The sequence below is a fragment of the Calonectris borealis genome, chromosome 5 (genome assembly GCF_964195595.1).
Source record: "Calonectris borealis chromosome 5, bCalBor7.hap1.2, whole genome shotgun sequence".
In the NCBI taxonomy this organism is placed as follows: Eukaryota; Metazoa; Chordata; class Aves; order Procellariiformes; family Procellariidae; genus Calonectris; species Calonectris borealis.
Window position 1 is genome coordinate 39,633,383 of NC_134316.1, and position 24,501 is coordinate 39,657,883.

Consider the following 24,501-nt stretch of genomic DNA (forward strand, 5'->3'; position numbering starts at 1 on the left):
TTGTAGGAAGGATCCTCTGAAACCAAGGGATGCACATGGGACCAGGCATGACACGGCAGCAGGACCAGGACCTTAGAAAAACCCTTTCCTGTCCTACCAGCAATACCATAAACCTGCCACGCTCGGACCAGCCTCATCTGACTTCAGCCCCACCAGCTCCAGAAGAAGGCAGAGGAAGCAGGGAGACCGGGTTCGTCCCTGGGTGCCTCTTTCCTTCCTACAAGCCAACCAAGCCGAGGAGCAGTGCCCAAAGCGCACCACGCAGAATGACTGCCCATGAGTCCCAGCAACAAAGTGGTCCCCGGTCGGACGGGGCAGCTCCTGCTCTCACATCGGCCCAGCAAGAGCCTATGGAGCACAGCGTGGTGCACGACCCAGGCCACGCTCGGTATCCGGCTCCACATGCGCTCTCCTGTTCTGGGTGCTGGTGTCCAAGACAGCGCAGAGCATGCTTCCCGCGCTGCCCAGGGAGATGGAAAGGACTATCCCACCTGGCGATGGCACCTGCAGTCCCAGGTGCCATCCTCTCAGGCGGCAGCTTTGCAGAGGAAGGGGGCAATTTTTCTGGAAGGGACAAGTGCTACGCAGAGTCGCATTAGGATGGCTACACATCCACCTTTACTCTCACACCCTGTCACCCACTAGTTATTGCAACCGTGTCCCCACCAAATCCCCATGCAGGTAGAAAAATATCATTAACGATACAGATGAGACCCAGGAGATGAAACGATGTGCCCAACAGCATGCTGGAGGCTTGCCAGAGACTGAGACCCTACCTGCATGTCCAATGCCCTCCTCACACAGGACCTCGGCAGCGGGATTACCACAATCTGTCATACCTCGGGCATTTGGGAAGTGCTTGAACCACCCACTTATTAGAATAGGACTCACGTTTGGCTTGGGGGGAAAAAAAATAGACTGCTATACTGCACCTTTTACCTAGGGCTCTCTATCTATTCACATTCAGTCCTCTTCTTCCCTACCCTGGTTGATTGACCCTTTTATTTACAATAGGGGGGTAACCGATTTGACTGCCATCACATTGCATGCTCACAGCAGCACTGAGGGCTCCTGGGCTGCTCTCGCTCCTCCCCAGCCGGCCCTCGGCAGCAGCTGGACTACTTCTGCTCAGGAAACAAGTCTTGTTCCAGTTGACCACGGAAGCCTGAACGTAAGCACCAAACACGACTTACTTTCTTAGCTAAACCACGATCAGGGTAAACAAACGCCTGCAACAGCAGTGGATGGAGCAGGATTAGGGACTCCCTAGAAATGCTTGTGCCGCAGGGGAGCGATGCCTCTCCCTGCTGCACCAAACCTACAGAGCACCTTCAAGGCCTCTGTGCCTCAGCAGTCCCCCAAAGCCAGCTCTGCTCTCCCGGGCCTCCCGCCAGACTCCCAGAGAGCACGGGATGAGTGCTCGTGAATGGGAAGATGCCGCTGACTGTTACCTAAGTCTTCCAGTCCTGTCCTCTCCAGAAATAAAAAAACAGCTCAACAAAATCACCCTTCTGCTCTATAAAGAGATGCGAGGAATTAAAGGAATATACATATAAGCATGAGGAGGGGGGGACGTGCACAAGGCACCCCTTCTCACCCCCACGGTTCCTCCAGTGTCTCGCCTTAAATCTGAAGCAGATTTTTTGGGTGAAATCCCCAGAACAAGCCCAGGAACAAACCAAGAGCCAGGAGGAATCCAACCATTACACTACAGCTCCACTTGGGGGGGAGGAGGGGGAAACGGCCATAGCCTCACGTTTTAGAATAACAGTAAAAAAAAAAAAAACCCAGAACCACTTGCAACGGTTTCACCTCCCACCCAGGGTGATCGATACTTCAGACACAGGTGAAAAAAATAAAGCCCTGAAGCAAGGCTGGGAGAGAGGAAGAGTATGAAATTTCCCGACATGTAGGTCAGCTCGCATGCGTGCATCTGTGTGTACCATTTCTCTCCCCCTGCCAGCCGGGGGCTGCGGGGGCCCCGCCGGCGGCCCCGTGCCCTATTTAGGGCAGCGCCTGGCGCAGCAGCTATATTTGACACCCGGGGTAAACAAGCCGGCCCCGGCGGACGGAGCGCGACAGCTGCCCGGGACGGCGGCCCCGGCGCCCCCGCCCCGCGGCCGGGGCTGGCCCGGCACGGCCTCCCCCCGGCGGAAAAAAAAAAAAATTAAAAAAAAAAAAAAAGGAAATTAGGAAAAAAAAAAAAAACACAAAAGAAAAAGGGAAATTTACAGCACCGCATGAGAGGCGCTTCCCCCGGGATCCCTCCCGCCGCCGGGCAGAGCCGGCCACCCCCGGGCTCCCCGGTATCCCTGCGGGCCGCGCCGAGCCGCGCCGAGCCGGGGCACCCCCGCCCGGCGGCGGGAGGGATCCCGGGGCCGCCGCGCACGGTGCCGCGGGCTGGGGCTGCTCCCTGCCGCGCACGCCCCGGCGGAGCCCGGCGGCTCCTGCCGCTCGCTCGCTCCCTCCGCCAGGCCCCGGGCCCCGCAGCGCCCGGCCCGGCCCGGCGCCCCCTCCCCGGCGCGCATCCCTCCCGCAGCGCCCGCTCCGCGCCGTAGGCAAAGCCCTCCCCCCGCAGCACGGACACACGCACCCGCACATACACACACGCGGAGCCGCCGCGGCTCCGGGAAGGCAGCCCGGAGGAAGCGAGCTCCCAGCGCCTGGGCAACGTTAGATCCCTTTCCCCCCCCAGCCCGGCAGATGAGCCTGCAGAGAGCCCTCCGCCCCCCCCGCGCCCCCGGCTCCCCGGGCATTCGCATGCAAGGCACGAAGCCCCACTTGATAGCAGGAAACTTAAGCGCCAGCCTTGCGTCTCCTGGGGAGCAGGGGGTAGCACCCTCTTACTTACCCCTTCTGGTTGCTTTCCTGACTTTTTTTTGGAGGGTCGGGCGGGCGGGGGGGGGGGGCTCCGCTCGCTCCCCGGTACAAATCCTTCCGGTTCCTAAAGGGAGCTCATCGCATCTCCCGGTGATTCACCGACGGTGTGTGCGGGGACGGGGGGGTTCGCCTTTGCATGTCAGTCCAAGTTGCCTTGCTGGCTACAAAACCTGTGCTCTCTTTTGCAGCTGTCAGGGTGAGCGGGGAGGTGCATCTGGAAAAGGGGGTGGGGGTGGAGGTAAAATGTTGATAAATCCACCAGCCTTGATCTTCAGCTCCGTGCGGTGGAGTTTGGGGAGGGAAGGGAGATCTGGCGAAGGGGGAGGAGGACGAGGAGGACGAAGATGAATGGGGGTCGAGGGAGGGAGGAAGAGAAAATGGTTTGTACCCCAGATTGCCACTGAATCTGCTGGGCTTCCCCCGCTCCCGCTCTCACACCATCGGGGCTCGGTCCAGGCTTCCCAGCATTACGGTGCACGGCAAAGCGCTGAGCCTGATTCCTGGGAGCCGGCGAGGTTTGCACAACTGCAGCAAGAAGCCAAATCAAAAAGCCAATCTGCGAGCCTCCAAACTCCACGTCACCCTATCAGCTGGGAGCGAGAGCTGCAACAGAATTACAAGCCATGCATATTTATTCTTCTGAATTCAGGGGGGGATTTTCAGATCGTTTAAAGCAAGGCACGACGAAACCCTTTCCAAAATAAATAAAGGCATGTAATGTGCGCACACTCTCACACACACACACACATCTCTCTGAGATCTCCATGGGTATATATAGATAGAGATATACACTCACTGAGCAGCGATCACTCCTGTACCCTCCAAGTATGTTGACTTGACTTTGTGTATTTCAAGCAAGGGAGGGGAAGAACACGGTCGTTGAGCCTCAGAGCAGAAGATATTGATTGCATATCTGAAATTTAAAGCATCTGCCAAACGCTTCTGAGAGATTAAATATAGGCAATGTAATTACACGGGCAGAGTTGGTCCTGCTATCCATTTGAAGCTGCATGCTTCGGTTTGTGCTTGCAGAAACCACCCAGTCATTTTTTTAACCAAAGTCAAATAACAAGTTGTGAGACAGCAAGTCATTTTAAGGTAAAAAATACAGGTTGCCTCCAAAGTTGCTATTTGACTTTGGCAGAAGAGGACCGGGAGCTGGTTTCCACGGCCTCGGAAGAGGACAGTAGCTCTATGCCTTGCACAAGACACATCATGATGTTCGCACACAGGTTTGTGATCCCCTCTGTTTTTGCCACAGCAGTTACGGGCAGACGTGTGCCTCCAGGAGATTTACCTTCTGGCTTGGCTTCTCACTTCTGGGCAAGCCCATGTACTATAAGGCAATGATCCCTGACACAGGGCCCTTCAGCCGAAGGATGCGCTGTTTCATTCTCCAGAGCAAAGCTGTCCCCACTCCGTTGTCCCCAGTGACTCCTCTTACCCCATGGCGTGATGAGGGAGCAGAAGCTTTCTGGTGAGACCCGAGCACAGGCACAAGTGCAAACCGTCCCTGTCAAAAGCAGCTGTGTAAACTGCCATGAGAAACCTGAGCCCGAGTCCTACACTGGGCAACAGCTTTTACCTCAACCAGGCACAGGCAGGAGATGTACAAAGAGGGAAGGGGAAAGGGCAGCAAAATAGTTACTGGGAGAGCGATATGTGAAATAGTTGCATCTACTTCATGCTGCCAAAAATGGGTAAGGAAAGCTGCAAATGGGCTGTGGTCACCTGCAGGAAAGTGTAGGCCACGGTGTCCCTTAGCACGGAAGGGATCCAGAGACCTGGAAGAGCACCTACCCATTCTGGTCTGGCGACTCGCTGTTATTACTTAGAGCAGGGCATGGAAACAGAGACAGAGGAGCAGCTGGAGGAGGCCACGAGGGGTCACGGTCGCTGTCAGGTGGGATGAATGAGTAGGAGATGGTGGGACAGAAGAGTGCAGAACATCCCATGGGTCCCAGATTCAGCTCTGTATCTCCTCAAAATGCCACCTGCCACTCCTGCTGTCCCCAAATAACCCAAGCAAGGCAGTGTACCTGGTGGGAACATGGCATAGGATGCACGCAGGCCAGAGGACAAAGTGAGATCTAACACGTGCCGATGTGCTTGAGCTCAGGGTAGTGGCCAGCCCTGCGCAAGGCTGCACGCTTGGATGATGCTTCTGTGTGACTTCAGGGAGAGGAAGGGCTTTCCAGTGCCCGGGGGCACACAGGCACATGTGCATGTGTGGGCCAAGGCATTAAAGTGCCCAGCAGCCTCATTGGAGCTGTGGAAGAGCCCTTATTGACATCGACACATAAAATCAACAGCGCAGCATCAACGGCTTAAGCCTAAGACTGGGGAGGATGCAGGGTCGCTGGTGCTGCCCCATGCCACCCGTTCTCCAGGTGGCCTCCAAACCTCACACCTCTGCCTCGGACAGACCCCGAGGGTGGCAGCTCTCCAGTCCCCTCCAACACCGAGCAAAGGAAACCACCCTGGCCAGCACGGGGAAACTCTCCCAACCCACGGCTCATCGTCAGGCGGTTCCAAACAACCGCTCGTGTTTCGGCGAGAGCGGGTCTGGAGTCGAGGATCGGCGGCACAAACTGCTTGTCAGCGGGAACAAGCCCTGGGGGCGACACACAAATTTACAGTTGACAATAACTTAAGACAGACAGAGCTCTTTATTGTACACAGATGTTTCATTTCACCTCATCTCCTCAACTCAGTACATAAAATCATGCCTAATACGTTTAAGAAATACTCCCTGGCATTTCCCTCTTTCCTTCCCTTCCACAGGGACCTGGTCTTACGTTGCTCAGTTCAGGCAGAATTCTTCGTCACAAGAGGTAGTATATGAATTTTTTTCTCTCCTTAGTGTTAAAAGTGTGCTTGCAAGGTACTAACCTGGGATGAAGGCATCCAAACCCTTTATATAATAATACTATAAAAAAAAAAATTTAAAAAACCCCTCTCTTGTTTATGTTAGCTTTAGCAAATAAAATACAGGGATTTCAAACTCCTGGGCTGCTTAGCACAATCTCACTAAAAAAGCCTGGATGTCAGTTTTTAATGAATACCAGGATCACTTGATGTTTCAAGTGTTACCTAAACCAAAACGACTGGAAGACTGTCAAATACTAATATATTAAAGGAACACACACTATTTCTTTCATAAAAACTTTTCTCACTCTCTGACAATCATAATTAATAATTACATTGTGCAGCAACAAAAAAAATATAAAATTTGTAAAGCAAAACCCATTCCCCTCCAGACTCCTCCATGATCACCTGAAATTGAAACCACAGGTAGGCAACGTCGCTCATGAACCAGAAAGGCATCAGTTGGGTGCTTTTCCCATGAGCGATCAGGACCTTAATCTCGCTCTCAAACCTGTCTCCAAGCTCTTGAGATTTGGGGTGGAACAAGAAATGCAGGCTTTGCTCTTCCTTTCCTTGTCCACCTGAGACTAGAGAAGATTTTTCTACCTTAATCCATGTTTTCAACATCCCATGGCTTCAGTCTTCTGCTGGCAACCGTGCTGATAATAAAGATGCTGACAGCAGAACGTAGCCGACGGCAGCACTGTCGATAAAGACAACGTGCGTAAAAGGCATCGACTTGCTCTGCCAGGCCAACATCATCTATCGACATAAAAAAACCTGCCAGTCTCCTCCAAGTTCCAGAAGAAACTCTGGGAGTGTGTTAGCTGAGTCAGAAAGGACCTATTCCTTCCCCTTCATCCACCAAATGTGCACTTAACACATACCGGTAAGAATTTCACACAGTTGCCATCCAAAATTTCAGATGGATGTGGCCATATTAGTGCTATATTATGGCAGACATCACAAGCTGCAGGTTTGGCTCCTCCTTGGAAAATTTCTAGCTGAGCAAGGCCATAGGAATTGCTCCCACCATCCTGCTGTCCTCCTCCGATCTTTCAGCCCTTGGCCTAATGACTCGAGTGGCCACAAACACCATCTACACTTGCCCTCGTTGCTTGAATACAAGCAGCCCGACTGCTCCTGCCCCGAGGTTTGTATCTAAGGGCCTGGCACGGCCCCCTTTTCTCATTCAAGATTTGGTCTCGGTGCACCTGGGTTATGTGTCAGGTTATTTTTTCGAAGCTTTGCTTTTCCTCCCTCATCAGCTTTCGTCAGGTGCTGCTCGCGTTCGTGTCAGAAGAGATGGGATAATGTGACATTTGTTAGTATGATGCATCTGCAGAGCCTTGAAATGAAGTTCCAGATCTGAGAAAAAATTACTTCCTAGGGGAAAAGAGGAAAGGAGCCACCACGGAGGAGGCAGCTTCAAGGCTATCTGCGATTACAGAGCAAATGAACCCAGTTTAAACGTTAAATTCTGTGCTTTATTTTTTCCCCCATAAAAGCCTGCTTTGCAAACACGACTGAGGCTCTGAGAGCCAAGCTGGGCTTGGCCAAGACTAAGGAGATAAAAACACACAGGATCCTCTCAGGCAAAGCCATGGGACACCTGGGATAGGCCACGCTCTCTTCATGGCCCTTCCTGTGACCAGCAGGCAACTTCTCCACAGGTCTAGCAGATGGGTTTCTGCCACAGATGCACAAGGAAGGATGAAACATTGCTCATTCGTTGCGTATCCTTTGTGCACTCATCAGGAAGGAGTGAAATAGGGGTTTAATCTCTCTGATCCACAGATGTGGCTGTGACAGGCGTAGGGAGTGATAAGGTCCTCTAGTCTCATTGAAGAGCTTCTCAGGAGGTTTAGTCTGGGGTCAGAGTCTGTGTTCCTCAGGTCTGGCCCTCAGGAAGGGCAGTCCTTTGCACGTCCATCTTCACCATTGCAACTGCATGCACAGCAACGTAGAGATGAGCTCACGTGTAGGTGACCGATACCACAAACATGTCCTGCTCTGAGCTTGCCAAGGGTGTTCTGTGTAAGCGAACATGGACCTAAAGGAACTTAATGCAGCATTCAGACACCCCCACAAAAAAAAAAAAAAACACCTAACTAAAGATAGCAGCTAGTCATTGGGAGTTCAGGGCAACTCAAACACTTGAAAACTTTTGATAAGAAGTGACATCTTCCAAAGAATCCACCTGACAGCAAAGGAGAGTGAGGGCACACCTCAAAACCAGATGTTGATCATGGTGGCATCCAGGACACATGTTAATTCCAAAGTTTTCCATTTTTGCATTGGCTTCAGAAACGGTGTTGGTCCCTAGATTGACCACTGCAGAGAAAGTGGACACCTGTGGTGGAGCATACCCGCTCAGGACAAACACCCTGGGGCGAGACCTGGCAAGCCAGTGCATCCTGGGGCGGGAGACAGGCACTCATTCCAAGGGGATTCTTCCAGCATTTTAAATGCCAAGCACGGGTGGGGTTCAGGGGGACCCTCTCAGTTTGAGGAGCTCTGGGACTTTCTTTCTTTTTCGCGTCTTAGAGCAACAGCTTAATAGCAACTCCGTCACAAACTAGGTTATATGTTTTTGGAGGTGTTTTATAATGTAAGTTTTTTCCAGGAAGGACCAGTGGGATTCTGTTGCTTACAGCGTCAGGGTGTGTGGCAGCACAGAGGTCACAAGCAGATCCAGAAGGTCCCTTTCAACTGCAGTGACTAGTAATTGGCAACCAGCACCAACACTGCTGGTGATACACCCATTTTCTCAGCTGCAGAACAAGTACATGAGGCTCAGCCGTGGACTGGATCTGCTCCTCTCCCCACTCCCACTGGGGACCAAGGAGCCTGGCCTCAGAGGAGGAGGTCTGGCATAACAGATGACAGGAACAGATATTAGCATGGCGAGAAGCCTGCGAGCACATCAGCACGTTCTGATGGGTGCTCATATGTGTCTTACAAAGCCCTAGAAGAGGATTTGGCTCCCAAAGTTGTCAATTTATTTAACAGCTTCCCAAAATCATTTTGAATTCCAAAAATCAATGGGAAAAGCTCATATTTCATTGATTTTGAAACCCAACAAAGACAAAAATCAATTGTACCTCTACTACTCTGGTTTCCCTGTTAAACACTGGCACCAAGATTTTTTTTCTGCTTCCTGCACCACATGCTGGCTAATAACATGAGAAAAATCCACGTTTCTAAAACTAAGCCAGCTCTTTGTGGAGAGGAGGCTTCACAGCAATTCTAGAGCAGCAGCTGGTGCTTCGGCCACGTGCCGCGCGCAGGCTGGCTTTCTCACGCCTCTCTCAAACTCTTCACCCTTCACCCTGTGTCTGTGCCTTCCAGTTCTGGGTAAGCTACTCCCTGGCCAGTGGGCTGGCTAACAGGCTGTGCTGGTTCTGACTGGCATAGAGTTAATTTTCTTCACAGTAGCTGGTATGGGGCTGTGTTTCGGATTTGTGCTGAAAACAGTGTTGATAACACAGGGATGTTTCCGTTACTGCTGAGCAGTGCTTACACACAGTCGAGGCCTTTTCTGCTCCTCACCCCACCCCACCAGCGAGGAGGCTGGGGGTGCACAAGAAGTTGGGAGGGGACACGGCTGGGACGGCTGACCCCAACTGACCAAAGAGGTATTCCATACCATATGACGTCATGCTCAGCATGTAAAGCTGGGGGAAGAAGAAGGAATGGGGGATGTTTGGAGTGATGGCGTTTGCCTTCCCAAGTAACGGTTACGCGTGATGGAGCCCTGCTTTCCTGGAGATGGCTGAACACCTGCCTGCCGATGGGAAGGAGTGAGTGAATTCCTTGTTTTGCTTTGCTTGCGTGCGTGGCTTTTGCTTTATCTATTAAACTGTCTTTATCTCAGCCCATGAGTTTTCTCACTTTTACCCTTCTGATTCTCTCCCCCATCCCACTGCGGGGGAGAGAGCGAGCGGCTGCGTGGGCCGGCTGGGGTTAAACCACGACACAGGCTAAATTGTGCTGCTATTGGTAATGAAAAATGGGTAGGGTTGTGTTGCAGATAGCATATAGGTAGCAGGAGCGTGTTATCCCCTGTATTGGCTTCCAGTTCCTAAGGGTCTTCCACACCATCAGCAATTCAAACCCTCCCACCCATTTTGCAGCCCAGGCGGCCAAGGGACCCACAGCCACCCTGCAGCCACCCGCCTATGCTAGCAGTGCCCGGCACAGGGTTGTGGGTGCTCAGCTCACGGGCAGAAAATGCTGGTGTGGCTGCGGGTGCCCCTGCCCTTAGCCTCACGGCAGCTTCTGTAGGGGTTGCAAACAAGGTTTCACGCTGTGCTTTGTCTGCACTTTGAGCACGCAGGAAGCCAGAGCTGAAGGCCCCGACCTCAGGGGATGTTACCAGACAGCACAAGTACAGACCTTGGTAGCACAGTCCAATGGGGATAACAATAAATGCTGGATAAAGCTAGGCTAAGATTTTACTATTCCCCTAAGGTCAATGTAATATTCTTAGCAAAACAGCTAGGACCTACTAAAAAAAAAAAAAAGTCTCCTGTGCAATAGTGTCTCTTCCTTTAAAAATCTGGGACAAAGCGAAGAGTGCCAGATTGTCTCTTCCCCTGAGCAGTTAGAAGAAAGCCGTGCTTCCCTCCAGGAGACTCTGGTCCTGGTTTATAAAAATCAGGGGAAAAAGGAACTATAAAGTAATTTAACATCAACTGTTAATGAAAGTTAACTCACTTCCCTTAATTAAAGGAGTGAGAGGCTTGTGCGTGGAGAGGTTGGAGAGATGCATCCCTCTCTGGGATACACGTGGCCTCTGTCCAGGTCCGCAGGGCCCAGGAAACAGGTACGGGACGAGCGCTCCTGGTGCAGGGCCCGACCCCAGACCGCTCTGGTGAGGTGCAGGGGCAGAGACAGTCTCCCTGGGAAGACGCCTGCCATTGGGGCTCCACGCAAGGTCTGCCGCCACCCTCAGCGCTGCAGCCTTGACTTTAAGTCTCTAGTTATGTCACTGAACTGTCCTTCTGACATGTGTCATGTTTTTAGATGAAGTGGGTGATGCTGAATAAAACATTGGCCATCCCTTAAAGAATCAATTCATTCAGGTTCTCCTAAAAGTTAAGTTTACGAGAGTATTATCCATTGTTTCAATGTTTAAAAAAATGCACAACCACCAAAGGACACGGGCGCATGCACCATTTACCTATATACGCTTAGATCCTGCTGAACACAACCCGCTTGTCCTAGGCACGCCGTCACAGCCCGAAGCAGTCCCAGTATTGCTCTGACAACAGGATCCCACCCTCAGAGTACTCAAAAGGATTCGGATGGAAGGAAGTTAATTTGTGGAGGAGAAAGGCACGCTCAGCCGTATGCACAAAAGACAGGGTGGTCTTTCATAGCCCAAAGGGGTTTCTTTTCCACACGATATGTGTTTTGTCCTGTACTTTGTACACAGTCCCACACTCAGCCTCTGCCCCGTCCTCCTCCCCTTTCTGCACACCGTCCCCCACCCGCTCGTGCCTCTTGCCACACACGACCCTTTATGTGGTTGCTGTGGGGACGTGGGTTTAGCTGTTGCTCTTTGTCAACGCATCACGTAAACTGTGAGCTTGGAGTAGCTCTATCTTTCTCTCCATGATAACTAATTTGCATCCCATAATGTCCAGAAGGAGTTTTGCTCTGGTGCTAATAGGTGAACTAACCTGGAATGGCAGAAGCACTTCAGCCTGGAGAGTCTCGGGCTGCCCATCTCCCCCTCTCAGCGCGCTCCTGGCAGAGGGAGGCTATGGCCATTTTGCGCAGTCTCTGGTCTGTGCGGTTTTTCACATTTATTTGTGCATTGCTGGCCATCCTGCAGCCACAGAGAAATATCTCCCACTTCCAGGAATCCCAGTCACACCGGGCTGCTCACAGACCTGTTTTCCAAATACACCAACCTCGCCCCAAGGGCCACGAGCAGAAACACCGGGTAGAAAAAACTGCCTCATCTCCACATGCTGGTAGGAGATTTGTCAAGGTTCACAGCTGCAGCAGCCACCTGAACCACGTTTGACAGAGCATCCCAATGTCACTCGGCACAGCTGGGCAGACAAGACGCAGCTGGCAACACTCAGCGTCTCGCAGTAGAGCCCTGACGTTCTGGGTGCTTCCCTCAGATCGGGCATCCTGAGCCTCTCCTTCCTCCTCCCATTTGCCTGATTTCCCACAACTGGGAAATTAAGATTTTGGGAACTGCCCCGCGGCTACCAAATTTCCCTGCAGTGGGCTAGCAGGTCCCAGAGCTACAAGAGGGACCACCAGATGAGCACAGGTAGGTACCTGCTGGCAAAGCAAGACCACCCAGCCTCCTCGCCTCAGGAACCCAGCCCAGAAGTCACGACAGGGCTCTCGGCAGGTATCATACCTGCGGATTTAATGCCAACCCCACGAGCCCTTTGCAAAGGCTAAACTATAAGAAAATGCCATTTACCTCAATGGGAAGAGCAGCAGAACCTCATGCAAACACCAGAGCTTGGAGGAAACCAAGCCCCAAGGCCAGCAGCACGCAGGAGGCAGCGGCAGAGCCGTGCTCCCTGCAGGAGCTGAAGCAGTGGCTCTGTGGTGCTCGGGGAGGCCCGGCTCACCTGCGCAGCGAGCGGGTGCGTGCTCAGGGCAGGCTGCCCGGCAGGGTGGTGACCAGCTGCAGGTGGGGTCCAGCCCCTGGGAGTGTGGCTTCCTTCAAGCACTGCTACCCCTGCGGAGGGCAATGGGTGATGCCAGGGAGCAGGTCCTGGTTCAGATACCCACCTTTTCTGTGCCCTAGGAGTGTCCTGCAGGAGTCCTTCTGGGGTGGCCCTGTCCTGCCACTAGCCCCCCTCCTCCTGGGGACAGGGAGCATCTATGAACCCACATGAGCTCCCCAGCCGCTGCCTCCATGTGCTGTTCCCTGCCCCAGCCTGCACTCAGCCTGCATCTGCTGCATCCAAGGTCCTCAGAAAGGCCTGGATTTACTCCTGAACTGGCAGTCAAAGGTACTGACAATGCCAGAAGCAATTTCCAGGTACATCTCCCCATCGTTACCCATGCAGCCGAACAGGCTCCTGAGTCCCAGCAGCGTGCAGACCAAGTCACTTGACCGGGAGCCAGGCGACCTGCTGCTCCCAGCCCTGCCGTAGCTTACTCCAGGAGCTTCAACAGCACCAGGCAACTCCTTGAACGCGATGGGGCATTACTCGTCTCCAAAGGGCTGCAAGGGCTAATTGCTTGACACTTGGTTGCAATGCCCTCCAGAGGATGAAGGTGGGGTTCAGCACGCTCGTTATGTGGCTCATTACGGAAGTTAGCATTTACTAGACAAGGGAAATGGCATCCCAAGAGCGGCAGCATCGCGAAGCAGCCTCCTTCCCTAGCATCATGTGGTTTTGCTCACACTGCAAGAGCAGCAGGGCCTGTGGTGCTTGGACTCCCTTTCAGCTGGTTCTGCTGTGAACTGCTGCGCTCCCCCTTCAGCTGCGGTCCCTACTGCCATGGTCTCATGGTTTCAGCTGCATCTAGAAATGGACTGAGCCCTTACTCAGGATGTTTATATTCCTGTGGTACTCCACTTAACATTTTTCTAGTGCCTCTTCAAGTACTTTCTCGTTACTGAGGAGGAGAGTGGAGGGATGGCTCCATGTCTACAGGGCACAGGCAGAGCGCTGTGGCTGCAGCTGGGGGACCAGGGATAGCCAAGCCATCGGCTCCACAGCCACCCTGGGGAAAGGACCAAGGCTCCCCTCTTCTCCACTGGCTGGTGGAGCATTATTCCCTCTGCATCTCCCCTCTGCCCAACACTATCCTGCGGATCAGCACGCCTCCAGGCTGCTGCCTGTCCAGTACTGCACTCGGAAGCCTGGCAGCAAGTCCCTGGCTCCCCTGGGCTGCGTCGCTGCCAGAGCCACCGCGGGCTCCCAGGGGAGGTGAAGGGCATACCCCTCCACGTGCTGTGAGGGTTTTAATCCCATCCCGGTAAGGGTGTGCGGGGGCAAGAGGATGCAAGAGAGCCATGAGGTGAATCTAATTTTGTCATGCCTTCAGAAAGACAGAAACCAGGAAACCCCCTTCCTTTATCTAGTCTCTGCATAGACGCATTTTCGTCCTCATTTATTTATTGGTGGTTTCATGGTTTACTGCCTTCATGAGACAGAGAGCTGCTGCCATGTGGTCCGGGGACAGGCTGCAAGAGCAGCTCCCTTGTTGGACTTGTTTGGTGGGTGTATTGAGATTTCAAGTCCTTTGGCAGCTTCCATGAAAAACGAATGCATGTTCAAACAAGGGGAAAAAGAATAAAGGCGAAAAAAGATATTATTAGAAGGAGCAAAGACTCAATGAGTCCCATCGCTTCCCTCAGCTGCTGCTGTGTCTAATCATTTTCATAGTGTATCAGGAACTGTGAAATCACCGATTAATTTTATGACTGCGATTTTCATCACAGAAGGTGGGGACATGAAACCTTTCTCTCCTGAATGCAGTTGCAGCTGCAGGTTCATTGTCAGCTACCGAGTCTCCCCCCTTACCCCAGGTATCACTGGGGAAAGCGATGAGACAAAACATGCCAAACCAGGTCACCTCCTTTCTTTGATGGAAACACGCAGACGAGCGCCAGTCCTTGCTACAGAAACTGCCCAGGACGCTGAGATGCTGAGCAGGGAAGTTCCCTTCACAGATTTCTCACCAGCAGACAGTAAATAAGACACGCGCACGCTTCCTCCAGGGCTCTGCTGCCTGCGAAAGGCTCCTGCCCTTCTCAGCAGCAGCGAGGGCAGAGCTCTGAGCCCGGGCACCTCGGCCATGAGGCACCGAGTGCCCAGACTCAGTCTCCAGGCACCATCTCAACTGTCTGAGCATTGCACTGTCCTCGGGCAGGTCAAGGATCTCCGCGTCCTGTAGGACCAATCTGGAAAACACAAACTACTGAACTTTGGACAGCCTTTTCTGGGCTGTTGGAGAACCTGAGGACAATCTCTCCTCACCCCATCCACACCTGCCAATGCGGGACCTCTCCCTCACCCGATGCGTTTAAGAGACAGGTGCAATGAGGTCCTGACCAGCCCAACGTTCCTGCAGCGCACAGGGGGAGATGCAGAGAGCTTCCACTCTTTAGCAGAGTACAGATTATGATGAGATCAAGCCAAATCCTGATCCTATGGAAACGAGCTGGAACTTCGTGACTGTGAGCAGCATGGTCCACACTGCACTACGGGAGCTGCTGACGAGCCTGGAGAAGCAGCGCGGAGCGGCGCAGGGCAGGAAGCGAAGCCTGCTGCGTCCAACACCTTCCAAGGGGAATTCACAGAAGCAGAATGAAATTTGGACTCTGTCCAGAACATCACAGCCACCAGCCCCCTCATGGAGTATAACAGACCTTTAATGACAACAGCTGAGTTGATGTCTTCTACTAAAAGGCAAGATCACAGACAAACGGGTCATTAGTTTGCTCCTCACCTTGAACTGCACTGGAGACTATGGCAGTCCCACCACCGCTGGCTCAGCCTCTCAAAGAGAAGAATGCGACATGCATGGAGACCTCCTGACACAGCCTGCATCCCCCTTGCGCGCTGCAGGACCTCCTCCTTCACAAACCAGCCCAGTACAAGGTCACTGGCCACCCTGGCATCACACTCTGACTGTTTATTATTTAATGAAGCAGGTGGGGAAGGGCATTTCCTGGGGCAGCAACAATTCTCCTGCCTCCCTGGCATGGGATGGTGTTAGCCAGCACGGGTGAAGTGACAGTCCCGCAAGGCACCTGTCCAGAAGGGAAGGCTAGCGTGGACCAGGTTAGCACGTGTGGATGTTTGTACTGCTTGGCTTCCACCAGTGTCCAAACTGGACTGAGCAGGTCAGAGCACTGGGACAGAGAGAAACCCTTCAGCCAGGATACAAAATTAAATCAAAGTTTTATGGGCTAGGATGAAAGGGGAAGTACTTCAAAGACTGCAAAGCATTAATTTTCCTTTTTGCTGTGGTTTTTCCTTCCCCCTTGTTTTAGTATGACGGACCACCTGATAATGACGGGTGGTCACTCTGACTGACATGTACACTCAGGATAAAGGAGAGCAGGAAATTGGATCTGAGGCTCTACACCGTATTTCAGTGAGTTCTGGAGCCACCAGAGAGAGACACTTGGTCAGATTGCTAATTCCATCGCATTCCCCGCAGCCGCAGCCATGCAGTCCTGTGTTCAATTTCCTGCCGTCACTTGTTGTGTCTAGCACGCAGCCGAAGAACAGGAGTATGAAGTGTATCTGATTTAGAGATGTACGCGAATGAGGCACAAGCTCTGGCTACAGTAGGAAATTGAACTGTTGATGAAAATTGTTTTCACCAGGGAGCCTCCTTCTCCTCTCCCAGCCTCCCAGGAGCTTAAGGTCACAGCTATTGCCTCTTTCAGGAAAACATCAATGAACTGGTTTAGTACTTGCTTTTCTAGCCCCACTTTTTCTGTCCGCTGCGAGGAAAGCTCTCTCAAAGTGCACGGAGCCCCTTCCCCTCTCCCCTCCTCCCTGTCCCAGCTGCCCCGTGCCGTGGCAGAGGTAATACGCTGAGCACGCAACCGTAGTTACCTTCACTCTGCCGCCTTCTGCATACTACAGGAAAAGCTGGTTTGCCTGCTAAAGGGGATGGAGAAGGGAGGGCGACCACAACAAGGCAGTAGATTTTCTAATACATGGTGAAATGTCCTTTGGGTTCAGATCTGGCCTTGCAGGAGCTGTCAGGACATTGGGAATCCGTTCCTGTTGCGGGCTTTGCTGGGTCCTCAAAGCCAAATCCCATCACACGCTTCCTCAGCTGTTAGGCAGCAGGAGGGCACTCTTCCAGAAGAGCCACGAGAATTGCGGGTGCAAAGCCAAACCCTGATGTGGCACTGGGGCACTAAGTCCTGGATCCTACCCTGCTGATATCTTGAAGGAGATGAAGCCTGTGAATCCCAGCCTGGAGAAAGGCATCGCTACTGGTGCCTCTCTGAACCGGACCCAAACAGCTTCATATCCTGGAGGTTTTGGAGTCAGGACCCTGATTTACAGCCCTCACTCCCCTCTTGCTACAGACAGCTATTTGCACTTCTAGATTGCAGCCTGGATCAAAGACAGATGCAGTGAAATACTCAGGCAAGGTTTTTGCTCAAGTACAGCCAGCCAGTCCTAAGCAAAATACCCTAGATAGTTTATGAAAACAGTGTATTTTTATTTTAGATCTATAGGCTGGACGAGCATCTGAACATGCATGAGTTCAAATTGCTTTCCAGCTTTGGGGGGTCTGCACTACATCCCCTTGGAAAGCTATTTGAATTGCCACACCACCTGGAAAACCACCCAGCAATAATATTCTGTGCCTTGCCGGCCCATCAGGCTGGACTGTAACGGACAAGATATTGATGCAGCAACCTGATGTAATCAAGAGCTATAAAAGGCAAAGCAGTAAATCATTTGGATGCAACAGTCTGTCTGTGCACTTAGCTGTTCTTTATGTTTTCTAAAACATCCAATAAACAAAATTGCATTTAACTATTAACAGTCACACAGCAATTTTCCTTGCAAAACTTGCGCTCTCGCAGACCACGAGTGGTGGTAGGGAAGGAACATGGCTGGGAAGTAGGTCAAGAAGTGTCCAGAATTAAGAATTATTTTTCTTTTTTTTCTTTCCTGCAGGTGGGTCATCTGAAACTTATCTCACTGTTGAGTACAGCTGTTGGAAAAGGTGGGTCACGCTGCTTCTCAGCTTAAAGAGTCAACCATAATCTTTACTGAGCTTTCTCTCAGTGCTCTTAGGACTGACCATCCAGCCTGCTTATAAGGCCTCAAATGAGAGCTGCAGCTCTGAGGGAAGCTTGTGCAACGCTAACTGGAAATGAAGAGTTAGGTCTGTCTCCTACACCTCGGTTAGGACCATCAAGACCTGCCCTAGAAGGCAGGAGCTGCCTGGGCAGAGGCAAAAACGTTGGCTGCAGCTTTCCTCCTGAGCAGGAACTGCGTTCCCCCGAGCTGCGAGTTCAGGTAAGCTGGAGAAATACACACAAGGGCGGTAGCAAAAGAGGTTCTCGCTAGAGGACCAGGAGGCCAGAGTCCTCTCCGCAGCACAGAAGCGGGTCACGGTCCCCTCCCTGCCAGGGACTTGGTATTTCAGCACAACCCACGGAAACACAAAGCCGCCTTACAGATTTCAGGTACGGTAAAGCACATTTTTGTTCCGGCCCATGAGACGAGCTTTGCTTTTCCTCTGCATCTCAAGACTCTGGTTTCCAAATAAAGAATCAGTCAAGATATACAGAGGGTAAATGAGATCAATAACTCCTATCAGTTTCTAAAGTGACTAAAGAGACAGCTGAGGAGCTGGAAAGAACTATAGATTAGGCAGAAATTGAGGCATTTTCTCAGCAGCTGCTTTACCAGAATTCCTGAGAAGCAGGGGAAGACAGAGCCTCTTTCTTTACCTACCTGGCCTCAGCAATAAGACAAACTCCAAGACCTCAGAAGAGAGAAAACAGTACCAGCAGCTCAGGCTTTCCCTAAAAACTGTGGACCACCTCACCAGCCTCACACCAGCCAATTCGTTGCAGGTCAGTGCTATTGACCCCGCCAGGTCTCGAGGTGGGTGGTTGGTGGCCAAGTGTCCCTGACAGCTGTGGAGCTACTTTAACTTACCCCAGCTGAAAACTTTCCCTACTGATCGATTGACATATAACTGCCCTGGTTTCTCCAGGATTTATCAAGGAGTCAGGCACTCAGGGTGACTCCTGGCCAGCTAAGCCGGAGCCAGCCAGAGCTGTCACGCTGCGCAGTGCTTGGGCTGCCCCGGGGGGCTGCCAGTAAGACAGAGTGACCCCATCCTCCCTTGCCTCGTTCACTTGGGCATCAGCGGTGTGTTGCAGGTCGTCAGTCAGGTGGGATAAACCCCTCCTGTCCACTAGAAGCGTGGATGCTGAGGAGCCTCTCCCTCTGTATTGCAATGGGGCAACGTTCATACTACACCGCAGCAAAACCCAGTTACACCAGGGTACGTACAGAGCGGTCCAACTGGCTTGCGTGCAGCTGCACCAGGATAAATAGGAAGAAAATCCCTAATTATAATCACCTGTCAAATAACTTGCACCTTCCCCCACTGTCCGCCACTGCCTTTATAGCCTGTCAGTCTGCCTCCTGTCAGCCTGCTCTTGAGTTTCAATGGGTTTGCAGTATATTTAGACTGAGGATAAAGCTTACATGTGGGCAGATGAGTTGGAGGCAGCAGACCAGTACCCCACAAAGCCTGGAGGAGGAGGTGGCACGTGCTCCCAAAGGAGCCCCAGCAGCAGGTCCTTCGTCGCCAGGCTCTGATAACTCACCCATGTCTGCATACAACAGATATTTTACCCCATGGGCCCCCTTCCTTCTCCTTCTGGTCCCCAATGCCAGGCCTGGACCCCGGGCATTTCTCACTAGAGAGCAGCAGGATGCACTTAGAGATGGACACAGCAGAGCCAGCTGGGCCAGAAGTCAGTCCAGCCTTCTGGATCCCTGGGAACAATAAACAGGACAATATACGGCCGTGGTCGAGACGGTGCCACCGCCACGGCTTGCACTTGGGGCCAGCAAGGAGCCGGTCCAGCAAAGCTCTGGCCAGGTGGGTGAAGGGAGGGTTTTGCATTGGGAGTTACGCCAAGGGGTCCAGGGCAGCACTGCCTGACGTTAATATGCTTGGCACAGCATTAAAAAGAGAAGCAAATGGGATAGGAGGCCAAAGCAGCAGCCTTGATGTAGGACATGAAAGGAGACATTTGCTATCAGAAGATCAGAGACGAGGAGGCGCCTCTGTAAAAAAAAAAAAAAAACACGAATGGCTATGGTAGAGGGTTCAGCTGCCGAACAACTGCGTGATGGGCAGGAATTTGGAAAGAGTTGCTTCTCCCTCTCAGACACACACCCCCCTCCCACCCGCCTTTCCCTGGCTTATTCCAGAGAGAGGAGTGAGACAGGAAGGAGATGTGGGATGAAGCTGTCTTCAAACAACAGAGCTGCTAAAAGCTGTGGAAAACTGAATTGAGTGCACAGGGTGAATCGAACAACAACACTGAAGCGACACAGAGTTTGTCACTGGGATCTCTGGAGTGAAAAAAAAGAAGTGGAAATTGCTCAGTGTGGGCAGGCGATCCTCTGTTTGAATAGTGGAAACAGCATTTTTAGGCTTGCTCCGAGAGCCAGATTAGTCCAAGGGCACTGAAGGTAACGCGCATTTTGTAGGCCAGGGATCTTCCATTCCAGTGCAGGCTGGAGCGAGCGCCTGCTCCAAAGGTGTCTTTTCAGGTAAGTGGTTCGGTTCTCCTTAAATACTAGACATACTGTAGGTGACACCATTAAATTATTGTCCAAGCTGGTTTGCGCTTTACTAGAGAGAAAATAAACCGTGAACAGCTCATTGCTGCAGAAAGCAAGGGTGTGCACCAGCCACAATACAGTTCATCTTCTCCCAAGGATCAAAGAAAATCTTTGCAAAACTACACAAAGCACCCAGAGTCGCTCCATCCACCACGGAAATAGTCTGGAGGAGCACAGCAAAGATTTCATTAGCCATAACCATACCACCACTTTGGGACAGGAGCTGAAGAATGCAACATCCAAATTGCATTGGGGATATGTTTCTGCAGATAAAGGGAAATCAGCATCACTGGACTTGGCTAGGAGACGGCTCTTAAGGCACCCTGAGGTTTTAGACCTGGATGTACCTGCACAGACAAGTGAAGTTTGGCAGGAGCCAAGACCTGGATAAGGTCAGGCCCCAAATGTTGAGTTGTGGGAGCAACCAGCCACTGGTACAACACATTCTGGAACATGACTAGCTTTTGGTAACTTAAGAGTTTAAAATTACTACCTAATATTCTTAACTGATCCACTCTATTTCAAGCAGAAGTTTTGGGCCTGAGGCAGGGGTCACTCAATGTGTTCAGATGGCGTGGCTTGTGCAAGACGACAGCCTGGAGGAGGTACAGCTCCCTGCCAAGGTTTTGTGACGATGCTGACGTCAGAAGAGAGGACTCCTGAATGACGCCCGTGGTTTGTTTGCACAGCGCGTGCAGAAGACGCCACCTCTTACAGCTCTGCTCGGGTAGTTGCACATCCTTCTGTCCCTGCAACGTGGGCAGAGGAAGAGCTGCCCACGGGAGCGGGTCCACGCAGGGGTTCTGGCCTACCACCACATCCCACCTGCAGTAACACCTCGCTGACCCCAAAGCGGGAGATGGTGGTACAAGGGGCACCACAAAGGGTCAGGCCCAGGCGGGGCAAGGGAGAAAGGAGCACAGAGCAAACAGACCTATTGAATAAAAAAAAAAAAAAAAAAAGGAGAACAGGCACATGAAAAAGTGAATTCACCTTCTCTGAGCTTTGGCAAACTTGTCCTGAAGAGGCAGTGTGAATCATTAGAAGAAAAGGATAAACTGCCCGCAAACCTGCCTCTTGTATTTAAAAATCACACGAACACCAAATGGGTTTTAGCTCCTTAACCTGCATTCCCCACCTTCACAAGTATGGGTCACGTAGACACAATGAGAAAGAGGAGAGGGGTGACAAGAAAGGATAGTTACACCGCACTCCTTTCCTTAGGAGGCCATACATCTTTCCTTTGGCTGCTCTCATGCCGAAGCCAAAGCTTGCCAAATGGGGACGAGGTGACCTTTCCCTCTGAAAAGCACTGTTTGGGAGACACCAGCATCCAGGAGCTGATGGACGTGGGGCATCGCCTGCTGCCGTTATGGGTTCAGACCCGTTCCTGCCCAGGAGCTCCCGGCTTGCCGCAGTCTGGATATCTGAGCGACGTGATCTTCCTGGCCTCATTCTGCCGATGGCTGTCTCCTCTTAATTCCTAGCTCTCAATACTGGTTTAACCATATGGGAGGGGCAGCCTGCGTTGCCCCAGTGCCGTCCCTCCAGGCCACTGATAGCAATTTGGAGAAACCACTGGCAGGGGCGGTACGCAAGGGCTTCGGTCTGCAAAGCTGAACTTGCCAAACACCAAGTAGTCCTTGGTCGGGGGTGGTTCTGAGACACAGCCCCACCGGCAGCTGGGCTGAGAATGACCATGGCTGGCTCCTTCCCAACCCACCCACAGGGATAAAGATCCCTTGAAGAAAGGCTTGGGGTTGAAGGATAGCCAGGATTTGGCCCTGTGCAACATTTAAACAAGCTTCTCCAGCTATATTTGGACCTCCAAAATGCTCCCATCTTTTGAGATGGCTTCCCAAAGCAATGAAGTGTTCCTATGGGTCTGTATGCTCTGTCTCTCCTCCTGTCTCAGTTATCCTTTGATCCCAGCAGCTGGAAACATTACCCAGGCAGAACAAGACAAAAGAAGAAGTAATTTGCCCATGTTGTTAGGGAAATGGAAGCAGGACACCAAGCCCCAGCCCTACAAATGGTTATCTTTGAGTACGTAATTCTTAATTACATACTTAAGTGAACCTAGAGTAATTTAGTAAGTTAAGCATGTAATTCCACTTTAACTGACGGGTAAGTCCCTAAAGCAAATGCTTACGTGTACGCAGGGCTGCTCCCTAACTCGGTCAAGCTGGAGAGGCCTCGCTCGGACGGCGCTGGGGATGTTTTAGCAAGGCACCGTACCGGTGTGCACACAAGTGGACGATAAAGCCCCAAATTTGTATGACAATCCCAAGTCACCAAGAGAGCAACTCTGGATGAGAATAACCCACTTTTCCTAGAAGAAAGGTAGATGGGGGGACAGATGCAGGCTGAGGAGGGCTGCCTGGCCCCACGGCAGCAGCAGCCCTAAAGCCTCCCCAGCAACTCTGCACCTCTCCACCTGCCAGCACGGCTCCAGCAGCCAGCCAGCTCCCCTCTTGTCACCCCGGCACAGCTGCGCTGCAAGCAGTTTGTTGCACAAACCTGTCTACTTCTTAGTTTCACCGTCTATAAAATTAGGTTAAAAATAGACATCCACCTTTAGAAAAATATCTGGAGATCCTTAGGTGAGTGCTGTGTAAATAGAAATTGTCGTCACTAACAACCACGTAAGATGAAAAAAGAAGCGGGGGGGAGATCTACACGGAGCCTTTTGATGGGTCTGTTGCCTGGGGGAAAAAAAAAAAAGGTATTTTATTAAAGCCACATTTACTCTTTGAAAAATTTCCTCATCTCTGATCAGGCTTAAAAAGAAAAAAAAAAAAAAAAAGCAGTGAGCAACGCTGGGCAGGCAGCCTGCCTGTGGCTGCCTCTGAACCTGCAGCCCTCCCCAGGCGCCGAAGGAGTGTCACCTAGCCCTGGGAGACAGGGGCAGAGCCCACGTCTTGTCTCGGGAGCTCCACGGGCAGCACGATGGTTTGGGACCAGGCTGCCTTCAGCCCAGGTCAGCTTCCTCCGCTGATGTTTGCTTGCTGCCCTCGCGGGCTTGCTGCTCTCAGAGGGAGCTCCCACACTCTCAGCGTGAAGTTTTCCATTTCTGCCTTCAGTCAAGTCACGAAGCTGTGTATCAAGTGAAGATGCACAAGACAGAGGAGAAAGCCAGCACCGTGGCTTAATTAATCTTACGGGTGGCTGTCATGCAGCAGGAGGTAGCGTAAACATGAGACCAAAGTCTCGGCACATTGAAGAAACAGCACACGTCTGCTGGTACCAGTAAAATGGAGAATGGATTTAAAATAACGCTTAAGGGAAGAAGCGGAGGGAGGAAGGGGAAAGAGGTGAGGGTTGTCCACCACTCTTGGGCACGTAAAGGAGGCTCCTGGACAAGAGGACCTGTTTAAAAGATCACAGCACTAGTTGCACATCCACCTTGCTCGGTAAGGAAGGTCACCTGAGCCACAGACGGCACCTTCACCAAGGCACAGAGAGCTGCAGTGAATGGCCTGGCGTGCGACAGTCAACCCTCCTCAAGCAATTGCATTTCTCCTGCTTCTTGACCTGCCGGGGGTGAAAACATCCCACTCAGGACTGAACAGTGTGCTGAAAAACTAGGGCAAAGCAGCTGGTGCCTGCCTGCCCCTGCCGGAGCCGAGCCGGGGGCACAGGGTGACAGCTACAAGTGACCTCTAAGGGTTTGAGGTGCTCTCTAACAGCACCAAGAAACTTATCCACCGCAGAGGGACATTGTTCTGGGTATTGTGTAGATGCAGAGAAACTAGTTTTTGCCTGCTTACCAGCCTATGAAGGCTAGACAAAGGGTGGGAATAAAGGGGAATTACTCCCTTTTCCTGGACGCAGCAGAGCAATGACATGATCTATCCATGATTACAGGGGAGGCTGTGACAGACCTTTTCTACCTCCTTAGAAAGTAAGGGACAATTCCTTTCAAGAGCAGCATCAGTAATTTCTCCAAGGCCAAGTCAGTTCAAACGAGACAGCACAAATGCTCATTGGCATTTCAGAGGTGAACAGCAAATAAACATTCATTGTTGAACAGATGCCCTCCTCTCTTCCTTGTGTTAGACCTGCTTTCGTCTTAGGCAAAAAGATAAAAGAAAAAGGCATTGCTAAGTAGCTTGCATTAAGCACCTTGCCAGGGCTGCTTACCCTCTGGGTGAACATCCCAGAGCATCTTGCACGTGCCGGGTTTTATTCCAGCTGGATATAGTTTGGAGGGTAGAATCACCTGGGAAGAAATGCGTGAGGAGACAGTCAGCAGAGATGCGTGAAGGGGGAAGCCAAATGAAACTGAGGAGCTGGGAGGGGGAAGAAGCGTGCAGCAGGGAGGAGGTGGGTCTGCCCTGGCCAGCGCCAACATCACGCAGTCAATGTGTGACTCAGTCAATCCACTCTGAGCGTG